At 47.5% G+C, this 18,469-nt stretch overlaps 2 long non-coding RNA genes across 3 annotated transcripts in view; one reads left to right on the forward strand and one right to left on the reverse strand.

Moving 5' to 3' along the window:
* Window positions 1-450: 450 nt before the first annotated feature.
* LOC118177956 overlaps window positions 451-18,469 on the reverse strand; it is a 36,835-nt gene continuing 18,816 nt past the window's right edge. For both annotated transcript variants that reach the window (XR_004755989.1, XR_004755988.1), the window contains exons 3-4: window positions 15,313-15,411; window positions 451-2,618 (exon numbers count right to left, since the gene is read on the reverse strand). This is a non-coding gene — a long non-coding RNA (uncharacterized LOC118177956). The remainder of the gene's footprint in view (window positions 2,619-15,312; window positions 15,412-18,469) is intronic.
* LOC118177958 lies at window positions 11,517-12,122 on the forward strand. Its single transcript, XR_004755991.1, has 2 exons — window positions 11,517-11,722; window positions 12,001-12,122. It is a non-coding gene; the product is annotated as an uncharacterized LOC118177958 (long non-coding RNA).

Consider the following 18,469-nt stretch of genomic DNA (forward strand, 5'->3'; position numbering starts at 1 on the left):
GTCAGACCCTGCCCTGCAGCGCAGGCGCTTGGGGAGGTCTGGAGAGGAAAACAGCTCTAGAAAAAAGAAAAAAGCCTCAGAAATTCACAGAGCTTGGCCTGGTACGTGGCTGCGCATCGGAGCTGGGTAAACGAAGATCTCAGGAAAAGCTTGGTTTGGCTCAAGCCAAAACAAACGTTTTCCAAAAAACGAATAAAGAAACCGAAAACCAGATCCACGAATAGCCTCTCTTCCCTGCTGTTTCCAAAACTGCAATTCTTTTGGTGAATTAACTTTTTGGACCTCCTACAATGAAACAGCCACTGCAGAATACAAACAGAGGAACCGAGAGACCGTTCAAATAAACACTCTCCTTGTGTATATTTGAATCTTTCATCATGTACTAAATTTCTGTGTAGGGCTTTTATTTGTATTTGTAAACTTTCAGATAAAGGTACTCAAAGTTTACTCTTTTTCTAACATCACACATTCAAACAACTAGGGAGCACAAATCCAGCGCAGACCTGTTTACCTTTCCCCCGTATTTCTTACTTCTACATCCTCCTTCCCAAAAAACAACAACAAAAAAGCAAACTAAGGAAATTGAACACAAACAATGCTGGGAGCCTGGTGCTGGTGTGGCCACAGGTCTGCAAAAAGTTCAGGGATTCGCTCTACAAATGCAGCCATAACACTCCAGAAATTACTGCAGGGCTGGCAACAGCGAGAGATTAATCATGTTTAATGACACGTCAGTCCCCGTCCCTCCCAAATTAATGTAGGTCTTCACGAACCATTTGGTTTCAAACTAGGTGAAGAGAACTGGCAACAAAGACACACCACAAAAATGGGACTGCTGGGTTCAGCAACCCCAGGGCCACGGGGTGCTCGACTGCTATTTCCTCCCAGGGTGAGGAAGGCCGGCAGCTTGGTGGGACGTGGCTTTGGCATGGGAATCACTAGAAGCTGCTGAAGAGTGAGGAGAGAGGACGAAGCATGGGCATCTTTCTTTGCCACCCAGGATGCAACCTGAAAAGTCAGCCGGGCGATGCACCACAAAGGAAGCACATCAGCTTCTCAAATTTTTCAGTGCAGCCTCCTCCAAAACACAGACGTTACTAAAAACATCCCAAGAACTGAACCCGTTTGTAGTTCTACCTGTAAGCAGTGAAGTAGGTCGCTTGCATTTTTGTCCCAATAAACACTGACTGCGGACAGAGAGGACTAAGTCTGAAAACTGGCCCAAAACACGATGTATGTGCAGACTTGTTTCAAGTGCTTCTCGGCACAGGGAGAAGCGATTCCTACCACTCACACCTTGCCCAGGCTCCTGGCAGGCAGTTTCAGGGAAAAGCCACAGGGCACACCCACTGCACAGACTCCTTGAGCACGGGGGAAAGCTCCATCTCCTCCTGCCACCGACTCCTTTTCTGTTCAATAATGGAACAAGCAAAACGAACACAGGGAAAAATAATAACCACATTCCTTCAAAAAAGTCCTCAAAGATTTTCCTTGTGAATTGTATGCACAGAAAATCATTTGTGTGGGCTCTTATTTTTATCAAAACCATCCCACTTCCTATGTCAATAAAGGGCCATTACCGGTTACATGATATTTCTGGCTTGTAACTTGATGTCTTGCCCATATTCCTTTGCACTGGAATCAAAAATGTCTTGTCTGTGAAGTGCGGGTCAAATAATCTGGGTTTTACAGTTGTTGGCAGCTCAGGGGTTGTTTTTTTCTTCCCCTTCGCTTTCTTAAGCCAGTCAACACCTCTGTCCTCGGTCCTCCTTTCTCCCTGGGAAGGTTTCCCCCAGGGATGATGCCGGTCCAACTCTCTCCCCAGGGAGAGCCACAGGCGAGGAAACCCACCCAGCCCTCGTGGGGCTGTCAGCAGCGGACATGACCAGGGACTTGCCATGTCCCCTGAGGGCTCGGTGGGCTGAGGTCAGGGCCTGATCCTGCTTTAGGAGGCAATGCCTTCCCCTGCGTACACAAAGCAGCAGTTTCCCCCAGAGTGATGGGGTTACGCTAGCACGGGGCAAAACGAGATGGGAAGCAGATGCCCGGCTGCAGCCCTGTGCCGGTGTCAGTTCTCTGACCTCTGTTCTGTGACAGCTTCAGATGTCGCTGCTGAGCCCAGACATCAGCTCTGCACTACCAGAACCTTGCTGGCCTGCGGCAGCAGCCGGAGCTTTGTCAGGTTTTATTAATTGCACTGTGCAACTACTTCCGCGCCCACGTTTCTTGCTAGCGGTTTCTTGGTCTCTGGTGTCTTCGGGTGCTGCTGATATTGCATCTCTCGAGCTACGTGATAGCATGATATATCCGATCCTCCTCAGTGCCTTTCTGTCCTTTTCCTGCTGACTGTGGTCCCTCCCATCGCCTTTGTAATTCTTTACCTCTGTGCATCAGCAGTGCAGAGGCTTCCTCCGGCTTTCAACCCAAGCCAAAGTTGTCCTTGTCCAGCTGGGTCTTCCATTAGCTTTATTACGGCTTCACGTCCGTCTCGCTCCTGCGCACAGGGACGGGGCAGATGCTTCGCTGGGCGGCTGCACTCAGGCTCCACGCTCCTCTCCTCGGCTGAGGAAGCACCATGAGCAGCACCGGGTTATACATTTTTCCAGATTGTTCTGAATCTGCAGGAAAAAAATGCGTAGAATGACTAGGATGCTCGCTTTGGTGCCTCAGTTTACAGTTGAAAGGAGAAATCAGGGCCCTTGCGTTTATTTTGCAGCTCTCCAGGGTCTCTTGCTTTAAGTGAAAACAGATGAGCTGAATGCACTAACCGCAGTGTTTCCCTGGGACACTGCCTCCAAACCCCATGGAAGTCAACATCCTTGAAGGAACATCTGATTCCCCGAAAGGTGAGGTTATTCCTAATTAATCTCTCCTGGGGAGCAAGGAAAGGGAGGTGGATTTTTTTTTTTTTTTTTTGCACATGCAAAGCCTGGAGATGGCTTTTGGCTGGGCTACGCTAATAAATAAGGACTAATTTTTGAGAGCATAACTCATGCTGGTGGGAGATAAGAAAGGAATGCGAGTTCCCTCAGAGACCAGGCTAGGAGAGAGTTATCCTCTGAGATCAGAGCAGAAATCATTGAGCCAACAGCAGAGTCCAGTCACCAATAATAAATCCACCCTCGGCAGAGCAGACCCTGCTTCGGCGGAGCGAGGCACCGTCCCGCCCGGCAGGCAGCAGGGAAGCAGGAGGCATGCCAAGCGCTCGTCCCCAAGCAAGAGCTTGGTGTTTGCAACACAAACTGCAGTTAAACAGCAGGCCGTTTATCTTGGTTATGAAGCGAACACATTCCTCCAAGGTGAGGCAAGGGGCTCCACGCACAGGAGACAGAGCTGGCCCTCCCAGCGGTGGTTTTGGTGGCACTCCTCTTTGGGGAACCAGCAGGGAGGAGGGAAGCGGGTCCAAGTGGTTTGAAGCTGGAGGGGCTGCCAAGACCTGGCGCTTCTCTGCAGCCACGAGGAGTGTAAGCCTTCTGGTTCACCCTGCTCTTGCACAGTTTCTGCTCTGCCTGCTTGTTTAACCGTTTATGTAGTGGTGGAAGCTCGACCAGGACCTTGAGAGTGCACCACTGCTTGGGGACCCTCGTACGTCCCCTTCAGGGGACCTGAAAGGTTGTATTGTCCTTCACTCCCTACTTTTCAGCTTTTAGTTAAGCTTTAGGATGGATTCAAATTGTTGTCCACCTTGGATTTAGAGATGTCTAACAACTTTTATCTCCTCGTCTCCAGCTTGCCCAAACCATGCTATCGATGCACAGTTCCCATACCTACTCAATCACTCAGAAACCCTGGATGCTGCAAATTTTCCTTCTTGCTTTGCCCTCCACACTCTGGCCACCTAAATCCTCCCCTCTGATTTCCAGCAGAGGGAGGTTTTTACAACTACCTGTCTTAAATGACACTGCAGCTCCAGCCTGCATGGTTAGGTCAGCCCACCCCATTCACTGATAACCAGGAGAGCCTCGAGTATGTGGCTAAACCACATCCCGACCTGTATCCATGTGCCCACCTTTGTAATGAGCTTTTAGCTGGGAATCCCAATGCAAATTCTCTGATCTGAAAAGCCTAAAAATTTGGAAATTCTTAGCATGTGTCCTGACCCTTCCAAACCTCATTTTTAAGAGAATTTAGATGTAATGCTAGGTACGGTCAAGCACCTGCCAATACAAAACTGCATCCAATTCATCAATATAACAAAATAAAAAGCCTTTTTGCAGGATGTTTCACATTCCCTGCTCTTTTCCACAGCCCCCCTGCTCCCATCTCTAGTGGGAGATGCACATCTCCCTCTCCTTGTCTGTTGCGACACTTTTTTGGCAGCCAAGCCCACGCTGCTGTGGGAGAAATCAGCTGACGGAGCTCCTAGCGCAGCCTGCTCCCTTCCTGCCTTTCAGAGGCGCTCCCTGGTTTCACTCTTGCTGCTCTGTGCCTCGCAGTGTCATCGCAGCCAGGTGACATCGCAGCCAGGAACTATGAAATACCCTTCCCCGCAGGCCAGGCTGGGCATGGGAGCAGAGAAATGCTTGCAATGCGGACAGAAATAAATGATAACTGCCCTACCCAGAGCAGCAGCCCTGCTGCTGGTACCACCGTAAATCACGTCGGTTGTAGCAGAGCCTCTGCACCTGCACCTCCCAACGTGCTCATCCAAGCTCGCCGTGTGCCATTTTGCTTTGGTCTCGCAGAGAACAGCTGGGTTTTGTCTCGTCTTTGCTGTCAAGTGCAGCGAGGACTAAAGGAGCTGCACAAAGCAGCAGCTTGGCAAAACTGGAGGGGCTGCTGGCTTGTCTCATTTGGTGCCTCCTTCTTGCTGCACAGGGAAGATTTCATTTTTCTCAGCTGCTTCTAGGATCCTGCTCAACATCTAATTAGGGCTTGCTGACAGGATGCTAAGGAACAGTCAGCTGAATCCTTCGGGATTGTTACCTCTGTGGTATCAAACTCACGTGTTGGGTTAGGTTCAAATCTTCATTTGCTTTGGAAAGCCTGGGGCCTGTGGTCCTCCAGTGTGCCCTGACTGTCCCTCTTGGATTAGCACCTTCAGATAACTCAGCGAAACCTTTTGAATGTTTTGGTACGGGCAGGCCAAGCTCTCTGCTTCCTTACACAGCGTCACAGACTGCAGGGCAGTGTTAAGGGAGCATCAAATCTTCTGCCGGGTCAGAGACCCCTCCCCAGCAGCATCTTTCTGATGGGATCAGGACTGAGCTGCAGCGAGGCCAGAGGGGGCCGAGAGTAAATCCCTCAGTTTAAAAATTCACTGGGGTTTGGAAAAGAGGAAGGAAAACAAGAAAGGCAGCAGTAGATTTTAATTTGTGTTTTTTTAGTGGTGGAAAGCAAGGTGCTCTGGGCAGAGCAGCCCTGTGCCGTGGCTGGGAAAGCTCGCAGCCGTGAACCCAGGCTGGCGTACGATGCAGCCGCTTCGGGGAAGGCACACCACAGACCTCTGAGGACGGGGAGCCGAAACCCAGCTCTTCCCACAGCTGGAAGAGGCTCCGCTTGTGCAAACCCATCTCCCTTTGGGAGGGAGGAACGATCAGCGCTTGAACTGTCAGCTCCGGATCAGAGCGTGATCCCGGAGAGCTCGCTGCACCTGCTCTGTATTTATAGACCACTAGTGGGAAAAAGTCGAGGCGATGGGACTGTGGAGAAAGCGGGGTGGGAAAATCTGATCTCAGCTATGCAACGCCGCATTTTTCTACCAGCATATTAAATAAAACCTTCTATATTAAACCAAAGCCGCATTGTTGAAATCCTACGGGGCTAATCCAGTTTCCTCCCTAATCCTGCACCTCCCAACAGGCTCCCATAGAGACACGCTCCAAGGAAAAGATGTGAAAAAAATTCACAGCAATCTTTTTAGTCAACGCGTCTTAATTATAAGGGAAAGCTTCCTTGAAAGTGAGGGATTTGGGGCTTTGGTGTTTTTTTTAACATCAGGAAACATGATGTTGGAGGATAGTTATCGAGTACATTGCTGAATTGGCAACAACTGGCATTTCTGCCCCATCAGGCACTATGAAACCTGCTTCTGGAACACGGAGGTGTATGCTAATGAAACTCACAGCACCTCAGAAGCTAAAAGACTGTGTTCCAGCACCCGCTTTGCTATTTACTGGCAACCAAACCCTCTGCTGAACCTCTGTTTAACACTAATTGCTGTTGGCTCATTGCCGTACTTGCAGGAACAGCTCATCTCAGTTGCCCCCACACTTAAGAAGCCCCCATCTTAGAGTGACAGGCTCTTTGTGGGACCTCAGCTCCCAGCAGCATCTCTCTGAGGCCAGATTTTGGATGCCATCAGTCAACACATCTCATCTGAGAGGAAAATCACATGCATCTCTTCTTGTGAGGCCTAGCTAATGGTAACAGAATAAGAGGAATAACCTCACACAAAGACAGAAGGAGAACTTCTTTGGACAAGCATCACTTTCTAAGCACACCTTGGGCTCCATGAGCAACCTTCCCAGCTTCAAATCCACCTTGTTAATTCCACTGGGACTGTGCCAGCACGGCTGAGGACACAGCTTACCCATTACCTGGACCCCAAAGCCTCCCAAGTCACTTTTTCCAAGGCCCATTTTCCCCATTCATCACCCCACCATAAAAAAAGGCAAACACCCAACATTAAAAACCTGCTGGGAACGCGCTGGGGTTTGAAGCAGCAAACACCAGCCAGTGTGACAGAGACATCACCTAATAGCTATGCAAAGAGCTCTATTTTTAAACCTTTGCCTTGGCTACCTATTAACTCCTTTCCTCCTGGGATGACGTGCAGAGATTCCTCTCAGTTTGCAGAAAGCAACAGGCCTGATTCCTGCCTTTTAACCTTTACGATTTGTTTTCATCTCCAGGAGGGAGAACTGCACCCCCTGGACTATATTGCAAGTCCCGGCTGTGTTGGTTTTGGACAGGTCCTGAGCCGTTTCATACTTCGCACTGGCACAGCCTTGTTATACCAGCTGCTTAATAACAACACACCTGTATGCAAGCTGGGGTTGGGGGCTGCAAAGTAACCAAGCAGCGGTCTTAATTACTGCAGGGTGACACAGTGATGCCGGCATGACCTCATGGTTTACTTTAGCCGGATGATCTGACGTGATGAAGGACACATGTTTTCTCAGCTGGCCACAGCCCCTCCAGGAGACCGGGCCAACCCGTGGGCTAAGCCTCTGGTCCGGAGATGGACACCTGTCTGCAGGAGTTAGAGCCGTTCACCCATCCTTAACCTAGCTGCATCTCTTCCCTGTTGATGTGTAATCAATTTTCCTCTTGGAAAGATTTATTGAAAGCAGTTCGGGGTTTGGTTTGGCTCTCCAAACTGATGAAAAGATTTTAATTCTCTCTTTGAGATCTGTGCCTCACTACAGCTGCCTAGAATGGGCCAGGAAGCTACAAATGCAATGGCATCCACATATAAAGACTGGGAAAACATCTCTGCGGCAAGCTGAAGGCTTGCACAGGAAAATATGAGACATTTACGTAATAATTATAACTCACACTCGCACAGAATCTTTCAGCAGGGGATTAAAAAGCACTTTGCGAACATTATCGACCACAACCCTTCTACGAGGTAGGTATGATCCCCCCGTTCTCTACAGGAGAGGTCAAGGCAGAGAGGTGTTTTTCCAGCCCGTATTTTCAGAAGTCAGCCTGCACATTTGGAGACCTTGAAGTCTGGATGCTAAAAAATGAAACTGAAAAAGGAGCTAAAGGCTCACACACCAAATAGCAGTGGCTGCTTTTGAAAATAAATGTGTATGAGAAGCACTAGAACTAGGACTAGAAGCACTAGGACTAGAACTAGGACTAGAAGCACTAGAACTAGGACTAGAATCCACGAACTGCAATTATCAAAGGTTGGGTATAACTACATTATTTCAGCATGTTTTGAGAGCTAGGACCTTTGCGAGCTTTTTTCTGTCTTAAATAATCAGATGCACTGTGGAGCACAGATCACCTCATCTTCCATGTTTGAGTTTGCCAACAAGATTAAGATCTTTGCTCTCCTTCCCAAAAAACTGTCACTGAAGTGGAAGATACCAAGCAGTGCTGGAGGCAAAGACTGGAATCATCCCACTTATCACTCTCCAGATCATCTCCTCCTTTCTTCCCTTGCTGGGTGGACTTAAAGGAGTTTCTCTTCTGCGAGTTCTGAATGAGCCACATTGAAATGGGGACCTTGTGTTGGCCAAGGCGATAACTAAGGAGCTGCAAATAGGAGAGGAAGGAGTCACAACCATGCTCCTGAGCCATCTCCTAGTGCCATGCCATGGCATAGAGGTTTTGAGAAGGTCTGATGCAGGCCATGAGGAAGGGGTGCTTATTGATGGACTGCTCACAGAAATCTTGAAAGGCCACGGGAAATCCAACAGGAGTTTCAACACTTTATTGCCAAGAGGAAATGTGACCCAGAGGTTGCTGTAAGGGTTAATTCACTAGCCCTGCTCCTAATACAAACATGTACAGACCTCAATTATGCTACCCACATTTTAAAAAGACCATAAAACATATATTGCATTGGCAAGATAGTCAAATGCACCCCTGGGACTTGTGCTCTGAGCTCCTTAAAGAGGTTTTATTTCATTTTTAATTTTTTTTTTTTAAGCTTATCCAACACATCTGCATTATTGTGAGGTATGTGCACAAGCTCTCGGAGATTAAAGAACTTCTATCTGCAAGTACTTTACATATATGAGTAGATCACACTGGACCAGAGGTATCATTTTCAGAATACCTGAATATCTGTCATCCGTCTCCCGCTGACTGCCAACGCAGCACAAGCTGCGCTGAAATCCAAGCGTGGGCTCCCCAGCCACCGGGTGCTTTTGAAAACTTTGCTCTAGACCACTACAGTCTCGGAGTTTCAGCACAACTGCTCTTCAGGCATGCAAAGTAGCCTTAAAATGTTGCTGTAGTCAGAAAAGTAACTGTATAAAAATGACACCTCATTACCACAAACATCTGCCCTGCATGTTTCTGGTGAGTCATACCCACTCCGTTTACAGAGCAGAAACACAAACACATGTTTTTACTCCTCTGACCAACACGGTGCCAGTGCAACTCGGGAAAAACCCGTGAGGGTCTCACTGCCCACCATGGTCATGGCAGACCCGCCAGCTCCAGGGCCCACGGGTGCCATGGCGGCTGCCTCCTTCCCCACACAACAGCCTTTGCTCTCACAGGCCGTAATTCCTCTCAGGGGGTTCCAAAGGGATCACCTGGAGCTCAGGAACAGGCTGACAAAAGCTTTTTGTGGTAATTAAATGACCATGTCTCTCGGTACAATGTAAATATGCATTGTTGGCCTAGGCCAATTGTAGGCCAAACAGACAGTAAGCGCCCCAAGACCATGAAGAGGCCTGCTTGGAGGGGCTCCTGTTATTGCCATTTATTTGGTTGGGTAACTGGGGCACAAACCCAAGCTGTGTAGAGGCCCTGTGTGACATATGACGAGCTCCCAGCTCCACGTACAGCAGTGTTCGGTGGGGGTAAAATACCAAAATTAACCTCCACAGGGCCGCTGGTGTCTGAACCGAGGGTGTGACCTCTTCCACTCAGGTGGATTAGAAGCGGCAGGAGTCCCATAACCCCAGCTGCCTGACAAAAGCGTGCTTTCCTGCGCTGAGATGCAATTGAATAAGCAATCTGACACTTTCCCAAGTGGGGAAGTGCATGATTAATGGTATCAGAAACCAAAGCAAGTTCCCCATTCGCAGCCCCAGCACCTCAGCAACTTCAAAAGGACTCTGGATAAAACACAGCAGCACAACCCAGAGCTTTTGTAACAAAACACCTACTTCAACCTTAATCTACACCACAGAGACAAGGGAGAACAGACTTGGCAGCACGCATTGCAGCTCTCCCAGCTTCACCAAAGGCAAAGGAAATGGATGCTCAGATTTTGGCCAGATGAACCCAGGCTGTTCCTAAGCCTCTGAGCACCACAGAGGTGAGGGCTGGACCCAGACCTGCAGCAGCCCAGGCATTACAGCTTGGGGCCTGGCAAAGATGCTTCAGCAATTTGCTCACTGATAGCACCCACTCTGCAGGGTTATAACCAAGGACACGAGAGATCCTCAGCTCAAGTTGAACTGAGTAATGTGAGATTATCCATCACTAATACACATCCAAAGCATCTGCCTCACTCTTAAGATAGTTTTGTCTTACAGTGCCAGGAACTACAACATCCTAGAAAAACTTTGGAAAGCTTAGAGAAATAAGCTTTGTTTCAAGAAAATCTTGGGACCTGCAAGACTCGACAAAACCAGCCCTGTCCAGCTACAAGCACATCCTCAAATGCCCTGCTGGAAACAGGTCCTGAAGTCAGAGACCAGCACTGCAGTGTTTTGTCACAGCTTAATCCATTGGATTAGCTATTAGTTATCTGCTAGAAGGGCAAAGCACCCCCAGACCTTTTACGAAAGCCCCACTGAGTTCCCACCTTCCTGCTGCAATCAGACAGCACCACCAAAGGCCAAACCAGAGCCGGGACAAGGCAGTTTTTTCAAGCGGAAAAGGACAAAAGTTGAAACCCATGGAGGTTCATTTGACCTACGCTTTGTCACGCTTTACTCATTTTGACCCTTCTTACATTTGTACCCCCCACCCCTTGCCACGGAGGGTGGTCACACAACCTCCGAGCTCTGATAGTATCCAGAGCCCACCCGAGATCATGCTTTGGCATCTACATGCGGTCTATTCCAGCCAAAAATGGCATGCAGGGCACAAGCTCTGATGAGGAAAAGCTGTTTCTCAACAAAGTGCAGTTACAGGACAACTGGTGGATCCTGCCAGGAAGAGTTTTTTAGTTCTTTTTTTTTTTTTTTTTTTTCCTTCAAAACAGAACTAAACCAGAAAAATGTGTGATTTTTATTGCTGGTGAAAGGTGCTGGATTTGCACTCACAAAGGAAGCACAGGATTGTGAAATGAGCTAGGGAGAACTGATTTTCCTATCTGATGAAGCTTTTCAGTATCCAGAATTTCTTCATATCTGAGTTCTTGTTCCCGTGATGTAGAATGTTTTTTTTCCAGTTGATTTTATACTATCTTAGATAACAAAATTACCAGCTTCTAGCTGTAAATCAGAATGTCTTAAGATTTGTCAAAAAAGCAGAATATATATTTTGCTATTTTAGCATATTTTAATGTCAAAGTATATATTTGTCAAGTATATTTTCAAATATATTTTATATCAATTTTTATATATTCCTACTGAGATTTTCAGTAGGAAGTTATATTCACAACAGGAAATTTCACTGATTCTTCTATGAAAGATTTAAGCAAAATCCATCTAGAAGAGGCTAACAACCAGCATGGTGAGCAAGCCTTGGCAAGGGCTGGATCCTAATTTTATATCTGCAGCTGAGTACCTGTGCTGAGGTACTTATCTGCTCTTATATTGTCTTCCCATTCTGATGGTGGGGTGGCTTGGGGTTACTAGTCCATGTTAAATAGCCACCTGGGTTTAGCTCCCCCCCACCCTACTTGTAAAAGGGCATTAGCTAGTAACTTGGTTAGGGCAAACAGGAAGGCAACTTCTGCTCTGAGAGTGGTAAAGCCAGTGGTGACTGACAGGGAAGAGGAGCCAAGAACCGCTGGACCCAGCTCTCCTTTAGCTGAAGCACCTGAGTCTGCAACAGCTTCACCTGACAGCCCTAATAGGTTAGGGTACACCCCTCTATTTTAACTTGCTCTTCCATTAGAGATGCAAAAGTGCATGTAAGCAAAAAAGAATCCTGTTCTATGAGGGAAAAAAATTGTTCTTTGTGGCTATCATCCCAAATTCTGCAAGTCAGGGAAGCATCCCCATTGCAGGGTCTCTGGGGTCCCTTCTCTAACACCCCTTGTGTTTGGCAGCACACAAGCACAGACCAAGTGCAGGGATCTATGGTTTCAAAGCAAAAACACAAAGCTTGGGTTGCTTCACACCATCAATGTTCTCTCCATAATTTATCTTGGCCAGTGAAGAACTTGCGCTTTTGATTAATTTTGTTTAGGGAAGCAGCAGTGAATTCCAGCCCACAGCACTCTGATGGGACACATGGACGAAAAGCATCATCACCGAGGACGCAAGCACTGCTAGGAAGTCATTTTCAGAGAAGTCCCCAGAACTGTTGAACTGTTCCCAGAGCACAGCCACTTGCACCAAATCTTTAGCATCACCCAACACAAAGCTGTGCTGCAAGGAATAGGGCTGGGAAAAGAGTTTAGGCGGTGCCAGGATGCAATCGTTCCAAAGAACTCAGAAACCACAAAATAACTTCCCCAGTCATGTACAAAAACAATCGTTTTGGAAGAGCCTCCAGTGAGTACATATACTCATTTACACTCTGTTGTTATTATTATATGTGTTATTCTCCGTTGGTGATGAAATCCATATGTCTGCTTTTCCCTTCGTTCTTTCTACATTACTATCTGAGGCTTTGATTTATTTCCTGGCTTTCTATATTGATTATTCAGAGCCATATAGGAGGGAAAACATGATCCTAGAGACCCAGAGACAAAATCGTAAGCAAAAACAAAGGGCAAAGAGATGACCGCAGAGCCAAGTATCACACATCTGTAGTGTCTCTTGACAAGGTGGGGGGGCAGGAAAAGCGTGTAGCTGTTTTCCGAAATGAAACAGACAGGGATTTATTGCAAAAACTATGGTAAACTAAACTTATTGGGCAAGGGTTAAGAAACTAAGGACCCGATCTTATAAACACTAAAGCACATACTTAACTCAGTTTCAACATCAAAGATGACTCACGTGAGTAAAGTTATAGAGCACGTGTTTGCAGGGCATGAGGGGTTAGCGTTACAGTCATAAAAGTTTGAAAAGGCTGGGATAAAAAGCGCAAATAAGTAAGGATTAAAAATAACCAAAATAGAGATAGCTGGCAAGGAAATCTTGGCAGCTATAATAATAATAGTAAAAACCCACATAAATTAAAACATTGTTAACATATATGTGAGGGATCCTCAATCCATTTGTTTGCCAGACTGAGCAATGATACGGTCTTGCTGTTGGAACCTTTGTTCTTTATCATCCTTCTTGCTGCATGTCTAAAAATGGAGCACTGCCTATGAGAAAACAGCTTTATTTGCTTAAATATTCTCACCCAAACACAACAGCCTGCAGAGCGGCATAACTGCAGGATCAGCACTGATGGTTGAGTTTTCCCAGTAGGACCTTATCTTTGCTGCTGTAACGGTGCCCGATGCCAGCACGTAGATGGAACAATAGGTTATTCAAAACTAAGACAACTTATCAGATTATATCAGATTAGCAAAAGCCAAGTGCCATTCTTTTTGCTTCACTGGTAGAACACCTGCAAGTTCCCATCACAGATGAGGACCAAACGTCACCCCATTTCAGTACAGAGCAGACGGAGCAAGCCTTGAGTGTTACTGCAGGCACCACCATGCAGCCAGCCCCAGCAGCCACCTTACCCTTCGAGGGGCAAGTTCTCATCTTACTGAAAAGATCAGACAAATAGCGTGTTGCAGAAAGTTTATTCCTGTTTCAAGATGCACTTTTCAAGTGGTAGGTTCCCGCCTACTTCCAGATGGTTCTCCACCAGGGAAGAAAAACTCCTCAGTGCTGGTGTCCAACTTCTGCCAGCCCAAAGTGAGAGCAGCACTTTGAAACACCAAGCTCAAGCTGGAAAAAGTTAAAGACAGCAAGAAAGCGAGGAAAAACCCACTTACCCACAAAACTTGCACAAAAACTTGCACAAAACTTTCCTGTGGGAAAAATAGATTTTTATTTTTATTTTTTTTTTTTTTGGTGGAAGGCTGTCAAAAAGGGGATTTTTCCCATAACTTACTTTCTTTCATGGGAAATGCTGGAGTTGCAGCCAGCTCCATTCTGGAGCTCTTAGGTTTCTAGCATTAGGCTGGGAATATAATAAAAATAAGCATCTTCTGGAAGAGTGCTGGTATTTCTAACGCCTAATAGAGCTGATTTTAGGACCAGCATGAACAGTGACCAGCAGTTTTAGAAAACTGTCAATGGGAGATACAGCAGCACAGATGAAAAATATCAGGAGGAGCTTTGGAGCACGGTTTAGCTCCCGTTCCCTTGTCCAAGGGATTTCCTCTGTCATATTTCTCAGTGGTGTAAGGAGACGAATTATGAATTACTCTTGCAGGGATGAGAAAACTTTCAGAGGTGCCTGTCATTCACAATCCACTTAAAGCCTGGTCTACCGAACGTGGCTGAGCAGCCGACTCCGGTGTGACCACAATGCCTCTTCAGCTCCCTATTCCTCCACCCGGCCCCCTTTGCTCAGCTATAAACACCTACCCCAAACCACTCAGCTGCAGCACATCCAAAATCCAACCCTGACACAAGTCCCTTCCAAAGGAAAGCAGCGGGAGCTGCTGACTTCCTCCTGGCTGCTGGCAGCAAGCACTCTCCTGAATCCTCCTCCTGTTTTTCCCCTTCCAGGTTCATAAGAGGTCCCACCAAGTCTGCGGCAGGCTGGGGGAGGTCTACAGCTGACCCCTTTGTAGCATATTTGCAGAACAGGCAGCGTCTGCTGGTCACTGAGCATCAGCAATTGCAGTTTCTAGACCTTGCTCCTTGACCTTGAGCGTTAACAAGGCTGCAAGTCCCATTTCAAGCATTTAAGGCACCTAAAGCATGGTGCTCACACCTCAGGTAGAGGACAGTCCTTCCCACTGCTCCCACTGAAAATGAGCAGGATGCTACCAGAGCAGGGCAACTGTTGTTTCTTGAAATTTAAGAAAAGTCACATCACTGTGCTAGGAATTTAACTGAATAACTTGTTTTGAGGTTCCTCCCCTCATGCGTTCACTGAAAAAAGTTAGCAAAGATACAAGTGGAAGAAAGCAAAGCTGGCTACAAGAAGTAACTAGGGTTTGTAGAAGTCAAAGCCTTACTTTTTTCAATAGTTCAAATGACAATTTCACAGCACTGTACTCCAGTAAAACCTAGGGCATATTTGCTACAGCAGTTGCTCTCAGATGGTCGATATCTCGGGACTAGATCAGCACAAACTATGTGCAACAAGGAATGTGGTGCATTTTTATCCCCAACCTCTTCCAGCAACCATTAACTTCCTTCCTCTGCTCTTCAACTGTCTGGGTTTTCAGCGTTTGGTACCATATCCCATGCTCTGAATTGGCAGGAAGATTAAAGAAGTCTGCAGCTCTTGTCTTTGTGAAGCATTGCAAAGGGATCATGTCATGGCTAATCCCTCCCCCCCCCACCTATCAGTTACTATTACAAGAAAACTAAATCGCCTTGGAACCAGGAAAGTCTTTTTTTTTTTTTTCATCTCGAGATTGTCTCCGCTTACAATCTACAGCGTAACGTTAAACCTTGTTCTCCAGTAACGTCTGATCTCACCAGCGGACCGCGGCGGCGAGGAACCGTCCCAGCAGAGCCGCGGAAGTGCCTGCAGACAGAAACACAGGATCCAGACTTGGGCTCCGTGGGACAGGGAGACTACCTTGCGCTGTGATAAGACACAGCAGAAGGAAGAAAGAGCCTTGGGGATTTTCAAGAGCCGGTGAAGACTTGCAGCTGGATGCGAGGGAGCACATGGCTTGGTGGTGAGAGCTGAAGAGGGATTGCAGGAGAGCCCATCTTTCCCCTTGGAGATACCACCTGGGCCAACAATCAGAAACCTGAGAGGGGCTGTGGTTAGGGAACTATGCTAGATAACACCCTCCTAGAGCCATGGAGACCTGGACCCACCCTTCTCCAATTGCTTTCCCAGAAGTCTAACCTTTTATCCTTTTCCGGGCATTACTTTTTTTTTTTTTCTTCTTCTTCTTTTTTTTTTTTTTATTTAAAAAAAAAAAAAATAAAGTTTGCTTGCCCATCCCTGCAGGCAGCTTGTGCCAACGCAGCTTTGTGCCCGTACACCCCCTTTGCAGCCATCCCGAAGGAAACCCTGCAGCACCCTTTGCTTCTCTAACACCAGCATGAAGCGATGCTTTGAGACACCCTGAGCTTTACCAGTACTTACCGAAGGAAGGACCGTGACCAGATACAAGGGTCAGGTAAACAGAGAAGCCATTTGAGAAGCCAATTGCCCTCCCTGCTGCGATGCAGGTTAGGAGCAGAGGGGGGAACAGGCACCAGGGCCCCACGTCCCAGCCCTGCGGTCTGTCCAGCCTGGGAATACCAGTAATTCTGCCTGCTCCGTGGCTTCTTGCCACTATTAAAAGTGATCATGCTTCAGGGCTGCACTCGCTTCCCATAGATTAGCTGCCTCTGCACATTCCCAAACAAAGCATTACACTATGTGAAAAGAAGGCACAAGCCCTGCAAAGCCCATCCCGCTGGCTAAGACAGGAAATATCTCCCATCATCTCAGCTAATCCTCCACCAATACAATGAGAAATGATGTCCACCGGCCGCCAAAAGATTATTAAGTGGAGAACAAAAATACTGCACCGCCCATTGCAAGCGAGCCAAAGGTAATAAAGGGGAAATACAAACTGCAGCCAATGGCTGGAAGGAGGAGGGGGCCTGGAGAAGCAGCACAACAGCAGACAACTCTCAGCAGAGCCCCGCTGCTGGAGGACAGGTGGCTCGAGGACATCTCGGCTTAACCCCGGCTCCCCAGGAGGCCACCCCATCCTTTTCGCTGCACCAGGGAATCTGTCGTGCTGGCAAATAGGGTTACGATTCTGCCAGCCTGACAAATACACAGGAGAAGGCAAGGGGACTAAAAGACAAAGCACTGATGTAAAACTGGGAGCAGACTGGAGCAGGCAAAGCTGCCTGAGAGGAGCCAAGCAAGCAGAAAGCTCTCCCAGCAATGCACGCTCAGGTAACACCACACGTTTCACAGCACTGTGCCATTGTCTCCTTTCGACATAGGGGAAGAACATACAGATGATGGATTGAGCTTACAATGCACCTCGAGACCTGCCTGCAGGTCACAGAGCTGCTGGCAACGCCAGGCATCACCAGCAGGGTCCTAGCAGTGCACCCTACCACAGAAGCACTATTCCCCCCTCTTATCAGCACGTTAACGAACAGGATCCAATGGATCCAGCTAGAACAGCCATTTAACCACGTCCAGCGAGCTGGTGCTTCTCACATATTCCAGCATTAGGCTATAAAGAGCTCTGTGTTACCTGGGACAATCCTGCACAGCCCAGCGCTTGTGGTTAGGAGCATGGCATTTGGATGCTCAGGACAAAAATCTCACATCTCCGTACTGCTCTCCTCCCCAGCGCTTGATTAGGGCTGTGAAATTAAACAAGCCATTTGGACAGACAGCACTGAGGGAAACTTGGCATCTGCTTCAACATCAGCCTCCAAAAAACATTTCCCAGGTTGAATAACTTGTTTTTAAAGGCAGTATTTCTTGAGACTTTTTGTTTGTTTGTTTGGCTTTGTTTTCTAGCAAGTGCGTTTAAGGCAAATAGCTGTAACTCCTGCAGAAGCAGCACAGGTATGCCTCCTGCTCTTTGCTTTTCCTATAGGAAATCATCTACTGCTGATGTTTTTACAGAGTTCCCCCCACCCACCCACATGCAGTCCCATCATGCTGCTGCATGGGAAATCTTACTTCAGGGGAATTTATCAGGAAAAATTTGCTCCACCAAGGAGGTTTAACTCAATTTTTTTTTCCTAGCCAGAGGACAAGAATGAAAAGCAGATTAATGTTGTGCTTGATTTCACAGACAGCAGACCCTACCCACCCAAAATGCTGTGTGCCAGCCTCACACCTGCAAAGATGCCTTAGCTGCCAGCGCCAGACGAGGTGCTTTAGCCTCAATTGCCAGCAAGGCTTAGTGACAACACAAGAAACCCCCCATTTATTTTTAACTTTATTTTTCCAACCCACAGCTCTCAGACATCCCTTAATACCCTTGCACACCTATTATTTCATTAGCTCCTGCATCTGCCAGCTTCCTTTATCTTCCTTTAGCCAGCATCTCATCGCTGCCGCGGAGCCAGCTCCAGTTGAGGGGAGAGCTGTGCTCTGCAGCGACAGCAGCGCTGCCTGCCAGCCTACAACAGCCACCGCCAGACTTAATCCCCTGTATAGACAAAGGCTTGGGGAACAAATGCAATTTGTTTTAATTTACTGTTTGCTTACATTTCTGATAACGAACGCGGAGATCTTGGCACCCTGCAGAGCACAATCTCTCCTTGGTGAGCTTTTAATTCCTCTTTCTCGTTTCCAAGCAGTGATGCTAGCCGAACCCCTCACTGCAGGGAAATGTTTCTTGTGTGCTTCAGGGAGCACGCCGATTTGTCTCCTGCTCTGCAACACCACTGGGCACCCACGTTCCTCCAAAGCATTTGGGAACACACCAATGGGTAAGTTTGGTCTCAGATGTAAGGCAAGATAGCATCAAGACATTAAAATTCATGGAGTTTGCATAAACCACACGCACCAGACTGTAAAGCGATACCTGGATTTCTGCTGGTTCCCCAGGCACTGACAGTGCTCCCCCATCCTGATTTGAGGGCAAACAGACATACCC

Source organism: Oxyura jamaicensis, chromosome 24 (assembly GCF_011077185.1).
Source record: "Oxyura jamaicensis isolate SHBP4307 breed ruddy duck chromosome 24, BPBGC_Ojam_1.0, whole genome shotgun sequence".
Taxonomy (NCBI): Eukaryota; Metazoa; Chordata; class Aves; order Anseriformes; family Anatidae; genus Oxyura; species Oxyura jamaicensis.